The sequence below is a fragment of the Myxocyprinus asiaticus genome, chromosome 4, assembly GCF_019703515.2.
Source record: "Myxocyprinus asiaticus isolate MX2 ecotype Aquarium Trade chromosome 4, UBuf_Myxa_2, whole genome shotgun sequence".
Taxonomy (NCBI): Eukaryota; Metazoa; Chordata; class Actinopteri; order Cypriniformes; family Catostomidae; genus Myxocyprinus; species Myxocyprinus asiaticus.
In genome coordinates this window covers 3,846,489-3,860,284 of record NC_059347.1, presented here as the reverse complement: position 1 = coordinate 3,860,284, position 13,796 = coordinate 3,846,489, and the positions used below count along the sequence as shown (strand labels likewise).

Here is a 13,796-nt window from a genome sequence, read left to right as displayed (position 1 = left end):
CACAAATGCTGTCGATTGAGCTTAAGTTGTATTGAACCCGGAATATTAATTTAAGTGATAAAATACATTCTATATTTTATTATTATTATTATTATTATAATTATTAATATTAATATTTTTTTTAATTTTTTTTCACTATTCTGAAATATATATATATATATATATATATATATATATATATATATATATATATATATATATATATATATATATATAAGATGTAAAACATGTTTTGTCCCTTATCTCAAGAATCAGCACACTATATGACAGGTGAATGGAAATGTGAGCTTAATGAAGTCAGCCAAAAAGTTGTTTCTCGGGAGACTTGCCTCACAATTGATTCCAATAGAGTTTTCCGTTAGCATGTTGCTAAAGTTACAGCTAGACACTCTAGGACAGAAACATTAACATCTCTTTAATAAATCAGTTGTCTACTAGACAACAGAGAGATTAAATAGAGAACAACTGGAGACATTTGCTGAAGAAATCTCCTGGGAAAAATGACTCTAGTAATCACACATGTTTCTCCTCAAAAGAATTTCAGAAGAGATCTAAACAATGTCTCAAACTTTGCTCTGATTTGCCAAGAAAATAACTTCTGCCATCAGAAATAAATCCATGTGAACTCAAACATTATTCATCAATTTTTCTGAGCTATGCTATCCACAGTTTCCTAATACCCAATTGTATAGCTCAATACTCTCACTGTATGTCAACAATTGAGTCATTTGTAAAATATTTTTATTTCTCTTTTTATTTCTCAAAATGTCCCAAATGTTTGGAACAGCCTTTGCATCTGGAGCATGCATATGATGCCTTAAAATGCTGTCTTACTAAGTTTTGAAATAGAGCTACAGAAAAGTTCTTTGACTCACTGTATGAGAGACACCTATTTTTTGGCATTATGAAACAGCTATCATTGTTCATATTTATAACTGATACTGTATCAATTACCTTTATCCTCTTTATCCTCTGCCTCGATATGAAATTCAAATTAAATTTTAAATTAAACCTTGAATCCGCAAGAATGAGTCTGCTTAGACTAAAAGAACATTTTTGATCCTAGCTCGCTTCTCTGACTTGATTACATTTAATCTAATAAAACCCAGAAAAATTCACTGTGTTTCTGTAGCCTTTAATACTGACTCAACCTGTGCGTCCACCCCCTCCGAACACACACAGAGCACAATATGTTCAGATCCTCCAGCCGTTGCTATTTCTCGATCTGTCTCTGCTCCTTTTGGCTCTGATTGCACTCCGACAGCAGATTTGTTCAGAGATTTGGCCATCCCTTTGACTTACAGCCGGGTATTAGTGAAGAGTTTATGGAGTGTCATCCGTAACACATGTCACCCCATAGACACGGACATCAGTCCAGCAGACATGACCTCATTAGACACACTGGATAGTGGGGAACTCTCTGATGAAAGTGGAGTAAACAAAGTCAGGAAGACAGGCAAAGGCAATATAGCAATTCATATATTTTGTTACTACTAGTTTTTCAGGGAGCTGCTCCTCATGGGGAGTGAAGGGGGGCATCTGTGTGTAGAAACAAGCCTGCTGTGGACAGGCGTTGATGGAACATGACCTGCCTCTTCACTCGTCTCTGATATTTCAGGAAGTGGAAGATAATGCAAAGTCATGTGCGTCTACAGTTGTGAGGAAACATCTATGTGACAACATATGTGATGGGCAAAGCAAACAAAACCATTTTTGACCAAATATTTTCTGGGTCAGTGTTAGTGCTTGTGTGTGGACATTGTGAAAACAGAGCTGAATTCAAGACCAAACTCTCCAAGACCCCGATCAACATAACGCCCTGTAAGAACCTGATCCAGACAATCCAAGAAGCCCTAAGACCCAGACCAATATCAGACTCCCCATGACCCCGACCAATATTAGACCTCCTAAGACCAAGACCAATATTAGACCTAATATTTAGTAATAGACCGGAGAGAATTATAAAGTCATATAATATGATAACGGGGTTGTCAGACCATAATATGGTGCTTATATCTAGAAAATTAACTAGCAAGCGATTTACTACACATGCCAGTAATAAGGAATTCTTCGGTATTCCGAAAAATAAGCAAGACGGTTTTAAAGTAGCAATAAAAAATACTAACTGGGAAGATTTATTATCTAATACAGATTTAGAAATAGCTAGTCAAACCTTTACAGAAAAGTTACAATCTACAATTAGTGATTTTTCAATGAAGATGAAATGTAATTCCAAGAAACAGTCCCTCCCCTGGGTGAATGATAATATTAAAAAAATAATGTAGGAATGGGATAATGCTTTAAAATTAGCAACAAGATCAAAGATGGTCCATAATAAAAATACATTTGTTATGTTAAGAAATAAGGTAGTAAGAGGATTAAGGAAAGCAAAGGCAGATTTTTTTATCACAATTATTGAAAATGCTCATGGTAACTCAAAAACTATATGGAGACAGATTAAAAAACGAACTGGTCAAAATAATGTTAAAAAAAGCCCAGTTGAATTAAAGATTAATGATGCAATTTTACAGAGCTCGACTGATGTGGCACAGGCCCTTACTCACTATTTTATTGAGTCAGTGGATCAAATAGCTCAAAGTTTCACAGCACAACCTTATTTACAAACAATTAATGCTAGTGAGACAGCTTTGGTATTAAGACCAGTAACTAAGTTAGAGGTTGAAAGAGTAGTCATGTCTCTTAAGTCCTCAAGGGCTAAGGATATTTATGGTATGGACACATTTTTAACTGAAACAAATTAGTTCTTCAATAGTTAATCCTCTAACACACATCATTAATGTTTCATTAGATCAAGGGTTATTCCCTAATTCTTGGAAGCCAGCGGTTGTGGCTCCTATATTTAAGGGAGGCGACCCTCGTTTAACTTGTAATTACAGGCCCATTAATGTCCTACCTACAATATCAAAGGTTTTTGAAAAACTGGTGGCCAAACAAATTATTGATCATCTTAATAATAGTTCTTTCCAATTACATCCGATGCAATTATGATTTAGGGTAAATCATTCAACAGAAACTGCTACATGTTACTTTATAGAAAAGGTGAAGGCATTAATGGATAACGGTGGAGTGGTAGGGGCTGTATTTCTTGATTTACAGAAAGCTTTTGATACTGTAAACCATAATAACCTTTTGAATAAATTACTCAATTTAAATTTTTCGATAGATTTTGTAAATTTAATCAAATCTTACCTCTCTTCCCGTTCTCAATTAGTAAAAATTGATAATTTTAAATCTAATTCATTATGTCTATCAACTGGTGTTCCACAAGGGTCTATACTGGGCCCAATTCTCTTTAGCATGTATATTAATGATTTACCCATAGTGTGTCAACAATGTAATATTCTAATGTACACTGACGATACAGTAATTTTCACATATGGTAAAAATGCAGAAGAGGTTGCAAATAAGTTGACAGATGTTATGGCAGAAGTTACATCCTGGCTCAATCAGTGTTATCTGAAATTAAATGTGTCAAAAACAGTCTGTATGTTCTTTTCTAAAGGAAATAGTGTTGATATAAAGCAGGATTTTTTTATTTTGGGAGAGAAATTACAAGTTGTTTCAGAATATAAATACCTAGGGGTTCATCTGGACTCCTGTCTTGGTTTTAAAACCCACATAAAAAAGGTTTGTAAAAAGGTTAAATTTAACTTGGTTAATTTTAGGTTTATTAGAAATGTTTTATCAAATGAGGCTGCAAAGATATATTTTCACTCCATGATTCTTTCTCATATCACATATTGTCTGACAAGCTGGTCTAATACACATTTCATAGTTCTAAAACCATTGGAATTATTATACAAACAAGCACTTAAAATTTTAGATAAAAAACAATTTAGTTTTCACCATTGTCACATTTTAAATAAGTATAACTTGCTTAGCTGGGAAAACCTTATTAAGTTTAAAAATGTTTGTTTAGTTCATAAGATTATGTATGGTTTAGCTCCTCCTCCTCTGGCTGATTTTATTCATTTTAAATCTATTGAAAACAGAGTAACTAGAGGTGCAGCTAGAGCGGACTGCATAATTCCACATAGGAAAACTTCATTTGGTCAAGCTGTTTTTTTCATTCAGAGCATCACATCAGTGGAATTCCATATCACAATCAATTAGAGAATGCACATTGTTTAACTCATTTAAGTATAATTTTAAGAAATGGCTTCTTCATAATCAACAATGTGAACATTAATGTTGCTCCCTCTATTATTACTATTAATAATTTTATTATTATTATTATTATTTAACCCATAACAATACCTTGTCTTTTTTCTCTCTCTCTTTATATATATATGTATATATATTGTCTTTTTGTATAATATGTTTAATTGTATTTTACAGAGTTGTTTACAAGTTCTGGTTCTATTATTGTTGTTATTGTTTTTCTCTCTTGTTTCTTTTCTTTTCTCTAGTTTTCGGACTAATAACATCTGGCAAAGGGACTACCAATGAAAACTAGCCTTCGGGCTAATTTGGGTACATTTAAATTCATGAATGTTGATTAATGTACACTGTCCCTTCTTGAAAAAAATTAATAAAGACCCCCCCCATGACCCAGACCAATACCAGACCAGACCCCCTAAGACCAAGACCAATATTAGACCTCCTATGACCAGACAAGTACCAGACCTCTTAAGACACAGACCAATACTAGACCACCTTAAGGCCTAGAAAAACAATTAGACCTTCTAGGACCTAGACAAGTATCTGACCTATTAAGACCCAGACCAATACCACATCCATCAATACCCTGACCAATATCAAACCCCCTAAGATCCAGACCAAGACTAATACCATACCCCCAGACCAATGCCAGACCCCTAAGGCCAAAACCAATATCAGACCTCCTAAGACCCAGAAGTAGCATGCCTCTTAAGACACAGACCAATACCAAACCCCCTTAATACCCAAACCAAAATCACCCTCCCGCCCCAAGACCAAGAACAATATTAGACCTCCTAAGAATCAGACCAAGACTAATACCATACCCCCTAACATCCAGATTAATACCAGATCCCCTATGGCCCAGACCAATACCAGACACTTCAAGACCCATTACCAAACAGCTAAGACCCCCCACATTGTACATTAGTGAGGTAACCATTTAATTTCCTGTAATGAGGAAGATACAGTTGTGATCTTTAGTTAAGTTAGTTATCTCCTTAAATTAGCCACATGTATATGGTCTTTAGTGGTCTCAAGCCCATGGCAACAAGATCAAGACTCCAACTCTCACTTTAAGTGATAAACAAGGGCCTTAACTGGTTTTGCTTCAGGGCCCAGATTTTAAATTGTTGCAACAGTAAAAAAGGGTCATTAAATTCAAACATGTGCCCTTAAAATAAAACATAATAATCAAGCAAGCCAATAATTTACCACACAAAATATATTGTGGTCAGAGAAAACCATATTCATCCTCACTGCAAGTGAACCCATATTTAATGTAGTCTGAGTTTTATTTTCTTTTACATGGCATAGTTTTTGTTTATGGGTTTTTGAGGGCAAAACCCGTCAATGCTTAAATCTGCCTTATTTGACCAGTTTCTACCAATTTACAGATAAATATGCTCCAAAATGGATGCAATAGAGACTGTACACACTTTTTGCATAATTTGGCAACATTACAGCTTGATAAGAAATAATAACCAATAAAATATTCTGCTCACAAATCATATTTAACTTGATTTCCCTTTGCTATCTGCTAACATCACTGGATAAGCCTAGTTTATAAGCCTATTTATTTTTGCTATCCTAACTAAGAAAGATAAAATGGTTAGTTGCATTCTATTATTAGCATGTAGCATTGTATTTAGTATTTAGCTCTGTGTTTAGCATTTAGTATTAGATGTACATAAAAAGCAGGATATTTTTAGAAACCATGAGAAATCTAAATGCTGCGTTCTGTTATTAGCATGTAGCATTGTATTTAGCTTTTAGCATGTAGCACTGTGTTTAGCATTTAGTATTAGAAACAAGTCTTGTACATAAAAAGCAAGACATTTTTAGAAACCTTGATCAATCTAAATGCTGCATTTTGGATTGAAACTAAATTATTTTTGTGGAAAGTAAGAAGGTCAAACTACTCAAACCGTGTTATGAATGTACAGTGTGTGTGAACATTATTGTGTGCAGTTGTTGAACTGTTACCATATATTACTGTTATAAAGCATTTCTCAATAATGAAATGAAACACTGATCATTTGTCTCTGTCTCCCACTTCATCTCAAATAAGAGTACAGTCCAATTGAACCCACCCTCTTCATTCTTTAAGAGCTGCACTGATCAATCTGAACAATTAAATCCATTTTTACTCATACTCAAAGAACTTCATCTGATGGTGATCATCATTCATATTTGACTAGAAATGCAATTGAATCTCAATTTGTCATGCCAGATGACACTCTAGGCATAAGAACAGAGAGCCTTTTAATATTCATAGAAATCATAGACGTGCGGGCCGGTGTTACAGTAACGGCTGCCATTTGGAAAACAGAGCTCTCTTTCAGAGATGCTGTTTTTCTGTGCCTTTAATGATGTCCCATGATGCTCCCTGTTTGCATGGTAACCAAATATAATTGCCTGATAATCATGCATCACTGCATGCTCATTACACTGGGAAATTAGCACTGGTGGGTGAAGTCGCAATCCACTCACTCGCACCTCGTGGCACTTTTCTTTAAGTAAGTGCTTGTGAGACAGAAATAGTTAACAGTTGCAGAGCAACGCCGTGCTGAGCTCTGCCCTTCTCGCTGACATTTTGAGACGGGCTGTAATTACTGCGCCGGGGCCGTTATGTGTGGCAACAATGTGAGAGGTCAATCCGGTTCCTAATTGTTTGAGTCAGGTGGTCAGCTGCAAATGGCAGCTATTGTTGAAGATGGGTATGGTAAAATGTGACCTCATAGAGCACAGTGTTAATGTTAACCTTTGTGAAATGATTGTGTGTTGTTATTTGGTGTGGTGGGCTGAGCAATATACAGTAACCGTGGGTGTGGCTTTAGGCCTCAGAAAGGCAATTATTTTAAATAATAAACATGATAAAAAGTCCAAAAGGGAAATCAAGTATCCTTGGGGAAAGTGTCCATAACAAAAGAGGAATCTGGCATCCTTGTGGTGAAAGGGGGCTTAGTGAAGGGTATAAGGAATAAGGGGTCCTCCTGGGTCCAAGGGATGATGGGTGATGAATTCTTTGGCGGCACTTGAGGGGAACAGCTGCCCAGCTTCCTGGTCCGTCGGTCATGAAATGTGCTCTATTCCCCCACAGACACATCTAACCCTCGCCAGGGTTCTGGGGAGTGGGTGCGGCGAACCTACTATGCTCCAATCCCAGACCTGCAAAGATGCCAGCATGCATGCAAGGTAGCAAGGGGCCTCTCGAGGAGAGGCATGCTCTGCTCAAATTTTTGCTGTAAATTGTCCTTTTAAGGTAGGACTACTCTTCTAAGTGGTTGAACTTGAAAAAGTGGTAATCTACAATCGATCTGTTTCTTACCAAATCAACAGCAGACCTAGGCCAAGGGTGAAGTCAAGTCTCAAGTAATAATAGTAAAGACTTGTGTTAAATTACAGGACGATCAGAAATGTTTAACTGGGTCTATTGCAGATCTTCTTACTGGTTGATAAACTTACGGTAGTGTACAACCTCACCAGGAGGGTACTGGCCCCCAAAGTGAGCCTTAATTTTCCAAAGGTTATATTTCTCCATTAACCAACATCTTACTGAGTTTTTTGTTCCTTGCCACGTCGGCTTTGGCTTGCTTACTGGGGTTCTAAATACAGATATTATTTCCTTAATAAGGCATGATCTACAATCACTTTTTTTTTATCATATACCACAATGATAACTAAGATATTACAGCTTTATTTTCTCTTATAGCATAATTTCCTGTACAGCTGCTTTGAAACAACATCTGTTGTGAAAAGTATACACACACATTTGATGGTTTCCAAACAAATAGCCACCCGTTGCACTAATTAAACACACAGGTATGCCAAAGTTTACATTGTAAAGAAATTACTCATCTCAAGTAATTGAATACAGACTGAGTCAAATTATTAGTAAGTATTTAAATATTTACCATGTCAAATCATGGTATCACGCAAGTCAGAGTTTCTGAAAATAGTAATCATTTAAAAAAAAATCTGTGCTTTTAATAACAAAAAACCCAAAAGCATATGTCTCAAACACTTGATGCAATGATGCAATGAATTTTAATAGCACTTATCTTTCAGACGATTTTGCACTTGTGTAAACCATCCAAGATATTCTTAGCAAATGCTTTCTTGCCACAGCATCTCAAAAGAAATGAGACTGCGTTTGAGACAATTACACAAGTATGACATATCGCAAAGTGAAAAATGATGATGCTCCGATTCATCACTGTCAGTCAGTAATTATTCCGTTCAATTCACATTTCTAACCCTGACAGCAAAATTTCTCTTTTCTATTTTACATCAACGCCTCTTCCAATCCTACAGTGAAAATTACAGAAGGCAGGAAAACCCACACACTTCGTTTGAGAGAGGGTTTGATAAAGCAGGGCTAATGGCTCTGAAATGGCTCTGGCGTCGAGATAATCTAGGCAGCTAAGAGCTGTAAGAGCACACAGATGTTGTCGGTTGACACTACGGTCATTAATGCGCACTGGTCCTCGCGTCTGCCATCATTAGAGTTTTAGGGGGAAACAAGAGTCTCCCAGATAATCTGCACAGAGTCTCGAGGCGTCTAAATCACCCAATTTGAATGAATCAATATGGCAACAAGAAACAATTTAGAAGGGACTTTATAGAGTCTTGGACACAAAGCAAGAATGGGAGGTGAAAGCCACAGAGGAGAGCATTAGGCTAATTAGATATGGAACTTGTTTTGGCTAATCTTCTCCAGTCAGACTTATGTAAAGGGGATTAAGGGAGAGAACTTGTCTAGCAGGTAAAGCAAAGTAATTAAGAAGACAATCTCCAGAAAAGTCATTAGTGGGATGATATGAATATCTGCAGAGCTTGCTAGAATCCACAGAGAGTGAGGATGTGTTAATATGTTAATGAGGAGGTACAATGCTGAATTGCCTTAACAGGTTTAAGAAAAAAAAAAAAAAAATAACTGTTCTAAAAATGCATGTCTTTACTTGGACTTTTGCATTTAGTTTTAACCTTGTCCCAGACTTTTTAAAAATACGAAAATCCATCAAAAAACATTTTATAAAGTTTTCTTTTTATTATTATTATTATTATTAATTTTTGAACAAATTATGACTGTCCCACAGTTTTTCCATCATTTTCATCACAACCAACAATTTTCCCTTAATAACATTGTTTCTTGTTTTGTTTGTTTGTTTGTTTGTTTTCTTCTTCAAGTTTTGCATGCTTTAGATGAAGAAAAATCCAGATAAATGTAAATTAAGAACAGAATGTTTTTATTGTGTGTCATTTCCAATCAAATGTAATTGTCAAACTGACTTGAGCTGCAACTAAAGATTATTTTGTTAATCGGACTCGTTTCGTAAAGTGTTATAGATTTGATGGAATTCGCAACCAAACACAAGGCAACTAGCATTCCGCTAAAAACAGTTTTGTAAAAATGGAAATACACCTATTAATTTGAATTTATAACATTGAAAAATTATAGAATATGTAACTAAAATGTAAGTTATGCACTTGAGAATAACAACTCTTAAGCATTCTCAGCACAAGCTATCAGTCAATACCTGATACATCAACTGGCCCACATGAAACTAAGATCCTTATCTTCATTGAAGCATTTAGTATTAAATGCTCCAGTGCTTGGACACCTTGCGTGGTACTCTTTTTATTCGAAGCAACTGTTTTATCATAAAAATGCTTTTTTCACTTCTGTAAAGCGGCATTACTGATGAAACTTCTCTGTGCCACAGCGCACATCCAACTAATTGATAATGAATTTTTTTTTTTATTATCGATTATTATGAATCGATTAGTTGTTGCAGCGCCACATCTGACCAATATGTGAAGTGACCAACCAAAGTTTGTCTTGTTTTTATGGGACATATAGAGGCTGGAAAATCTGAAATAGATGATTCAGTAGATTAAAAAAAAAAAAAAAAAACTTTTAAATATGGCAAAGGGATTCTTCCTCAAAAATGCTTTTTGTATCAAACCAGAACCTTATAGACTTTGTTTCCTGGCAGACTGATTAAAATCGGTGCACCCCAACTCCTGGAAAATGCATTGCAGACATGTAATCTGATTAGAGCTTGCTATTTTCAAAAATGCTTTCCAGGTTTGTGTACAATATGCATCAGACAGTCATTGAACGGGCTGAGGGCACATTGTCAAAGACTAAGAGACGGTTTAAATAAATCACAAATAGTAATAGTTTCAATTGAGCAAAGAATCCATCAGTTCCAGAATGTTTGTTTTAGGTTATCCTGGACATGTGGAGATTTTTGGGGTTTGGGTAATTTTTGGATACTAGGTGTTTTCACAAACTACATGCCGGAACTCTACATGATGCTACATGATGATGTGCTGCTGTTTTAACTATCATATTATTGTTATATCTTGAGCAGGCAGACAAAGGCTTTGACATTTTCATGGTTGTTTGCCAACCCAAGACAAAGAACATCGATTCTGTTACTGTGGTAAAATCACAGTGAGAAAACAATAGCTTTTACAAGATTGACCGGAGTTCTTTGTTCTGATAATGAAGCAGAGTTCATCAAAACATAATCATATAATATAATTATATAATATAATAATAGTTTTGATGAATTCTGATAAATTGTTTGTGTGTATGTATATATATATATATATATATATATATATATATGTGTGTGTGTGTGTGTGTGTGTGTGTGTGTGTGTGTATGTATATGGAGTAGATCAACCTCATCAATTTCAGGAAAGGCTTAAAAATCTGCATTGCTTGTTTTAAACTAACTCACACATATGACGTTTTTGCATCCATATACACAATTTTTTATAGTTTTTCTATGTGATCATGCACTACACAAACGTCTTTGACTGTTGTACAGCGTTTTGCGCTGTTAATTTGCGATAACAACCAGCTGACTGTACATTACTCCGCTTATTACATGGCTACTAACCAAATAAATAAATGCACAAAAAAGATTGATTTGCATTGAAATTATGTAATTATGTGAGAAGTAATAAATCGCTGAACAGCTGAAATCCACCACTGGTTTGCATTGGAGTCCTGTTGGTGTTTATTTTGTGAAAATGACCATCTGGCTCCTCAATATCCAGCTTAGCACAAGACTACTTGCCAAATAAACAAATAAATGGACATGAAACATTGATTTAAGCTGAAATTCTTTTATGAGCTTACTTATAGAGATTGCACAGTAATCAGAGAAGCAGGACAGAACACTCGCAGTACTTGGATGAACGGTCTGATGCGTCTTTATCCCCGGATGTGCGGTTGTTACTCAGAGATATTAGGCCGCTAGATGGCACCAATGTTTTGTAACTAATTAAATTGATTAATAAACAAAATAAACAAAAATTCCACCAAGTAATACTGTATAGTTCATTAGCCTAACTGTTGACCGTTCACAGTTGCCAAGCAACGAAGCAAATTTACAGTTGGTGTAGTCACACCTTTGAAAGCAGCTTATCCAATAAGAATTTACAGTCAGAACTATCCATTTTATAATTTACATTCATGCATTTGGCAGACAAAAGTGACTTACAGTACATTCAAGGTATCCATTTTATATTCCCTGGGAACAGAATCCATGACCTCTACCAATTGATCAAACACAACAACGCCTAACCTAACCTTCATCTACAAGGAAAATCTGGGAAAAGCCAGCAGAGCAAAGCATTGGAGTGTATTCTTTAGAGTGACACACAGTGGCCTTGAGCATCAATCAACCATAAGAGAGCCGAATAGTGTCCCCTTCCACCCCCCACCACTATTCCTGTCTATATGATCAATGTGCCCACCACTCAGTTTTGGCACATTTTAATCTGTGTTGGAGTGCTGGAGCAGGATTGCCTGTGTGCGTCATATGAAAATAAATTATAGAACCGAGAAAACAAGAATACAGTGACTGAGGTGTTTTTACCGAAACAACTATGGCAGAGGGCAAACAAATAATCTTATTAATGTGCTGAGGAGCTAATGTAAGCATCAAAACTTTCTTATTACCCACTGAACAACAGTTTAAGGCTGTTTGGAATAACATACAAAAAAATTACTTTGACTATTTCTGCAGTATATAGTATGTATACAGTCCACAGTATGCACATTATTCCACAATGCAATGTGCTTGATTTGACCTTACATTTCCAGTGTGATGAATGATGAATTATTAATCAGGTGACTATTACCTAAAATATTTGGTAACAATTTGCATCAATGTTCCATTTAGTAAGGCATTATAAAGGGCTTCATTCATGACTAATAATTCACAAACATTGCATTTTAAACCATTAATATGCAGTTATAATAACATGAATAAAATGGGAGACTGGCATGCAATACTTGCCAAATAGTGAGCCATTTTAACTCACATGTTATAAATGCTTAATAACAACTTTTACATTTGAGTAACCTATGTAATTGTTATAACTGCATATTAACTATTTATAATACATTTGTAAATGATTAATAAGTTGTTAATGAACCCATTTATCAAGTCAAAAATCAAATCAAATCAAATCAAATCACTTTTATTGTCACACAGCCATATGCACAAGTGCAATGGTGTTTGGAATTCTTGGGTGCAGTTCCGATCAACATAGCAGTCGTGACAGTGATGAGACATATACCAATTTACAATAACATCAAATTAACACAACACAATTTAAAGTCTAATATACACATAATTACACACAACACAATATGCAAATAATAACATACACTGTACAGTATACAATACACACAATATAGATACACATTATTCAATAAAAAAAAAGTATATATAGTATATATAGAATGTACAGTAGGTTGTATTGTACTGTATTGACATTCAGGCTGTCGGTTGATAGTAAGTTGTTAAGAGAGAATATAATATAATATAATATCATTTATGACAGTCAGGTGTGAGATATAAGAGTAATAAAGTGCAATGCTGATATATTTTGATCGTGGGAGATCAAGAGTTAAAAAGTCTGATTGCTTGGGGGAAGAAGCTGTCATGGAGTAGGCTGGTGTGGTTCCTGATGCTGGGATACCGCCTGCCTGATGGTAGCAGTGAGAACAGCCCATGGCTCGGGTGGCTGGAGTCTCTGATGATCCTCCGAGCTTTTTTCACACACCGCCTGGTATATACTGTATGTCCTGGAGGGAGGGAAGCTCACCTCCGATGATGTGTCTGGCAGTTCGCACCACCCTTTGCAGTGCTTTGCGGTTGTGGGCTGTGCTATTGCCGTACCAGGCGGAGATGCAGCCAGTCAGGATGCTCTCTACAGTGCAGGTGTAGAACCATGTGAGGATGTGGTGGTTCATTCCAAACTTCCTCAGCCATCTCAGGAAGAAGAGGTGCTGATGAGCCTTCTTCACAACGACTTCAGTGTGGATGGACCATCTGAGTTCCTCGGTGATGTGGACACCCATGAACTTGAAGCTGCTGACTCTCTCCACTGGTGCTCCATTGATGGTGATGGGACTATGTTCCCTGTCTTTTCTCCTGAAGTCCACCACAAGCTCCTTTGTCTTACTGACGTTGAGGGAGAGGTTGTGCTCCTGACACCAGTGTGTCAGAGTGTGCACCTCCTCTCTGTAGGCTGTTTCATCATTGTCAGTGATCAGACCTACCACCGTCGTGTCATCAGCAA

General features: G+C 36.1%; 1 protein-coding gene across 1 annotated transcript in view; it reads right to left on the bottom strand.

Moving 5' to 3' along the window:
* The window catches only part of LOC127435466 (astrotactin-2-like), a 716,076-nt gene that overhangs the window by 542,316 nt on the left and 159,964 nt on the right, over nucleotides 1–13,796 (bottom strand). The window lies entirely within an intron of this gene.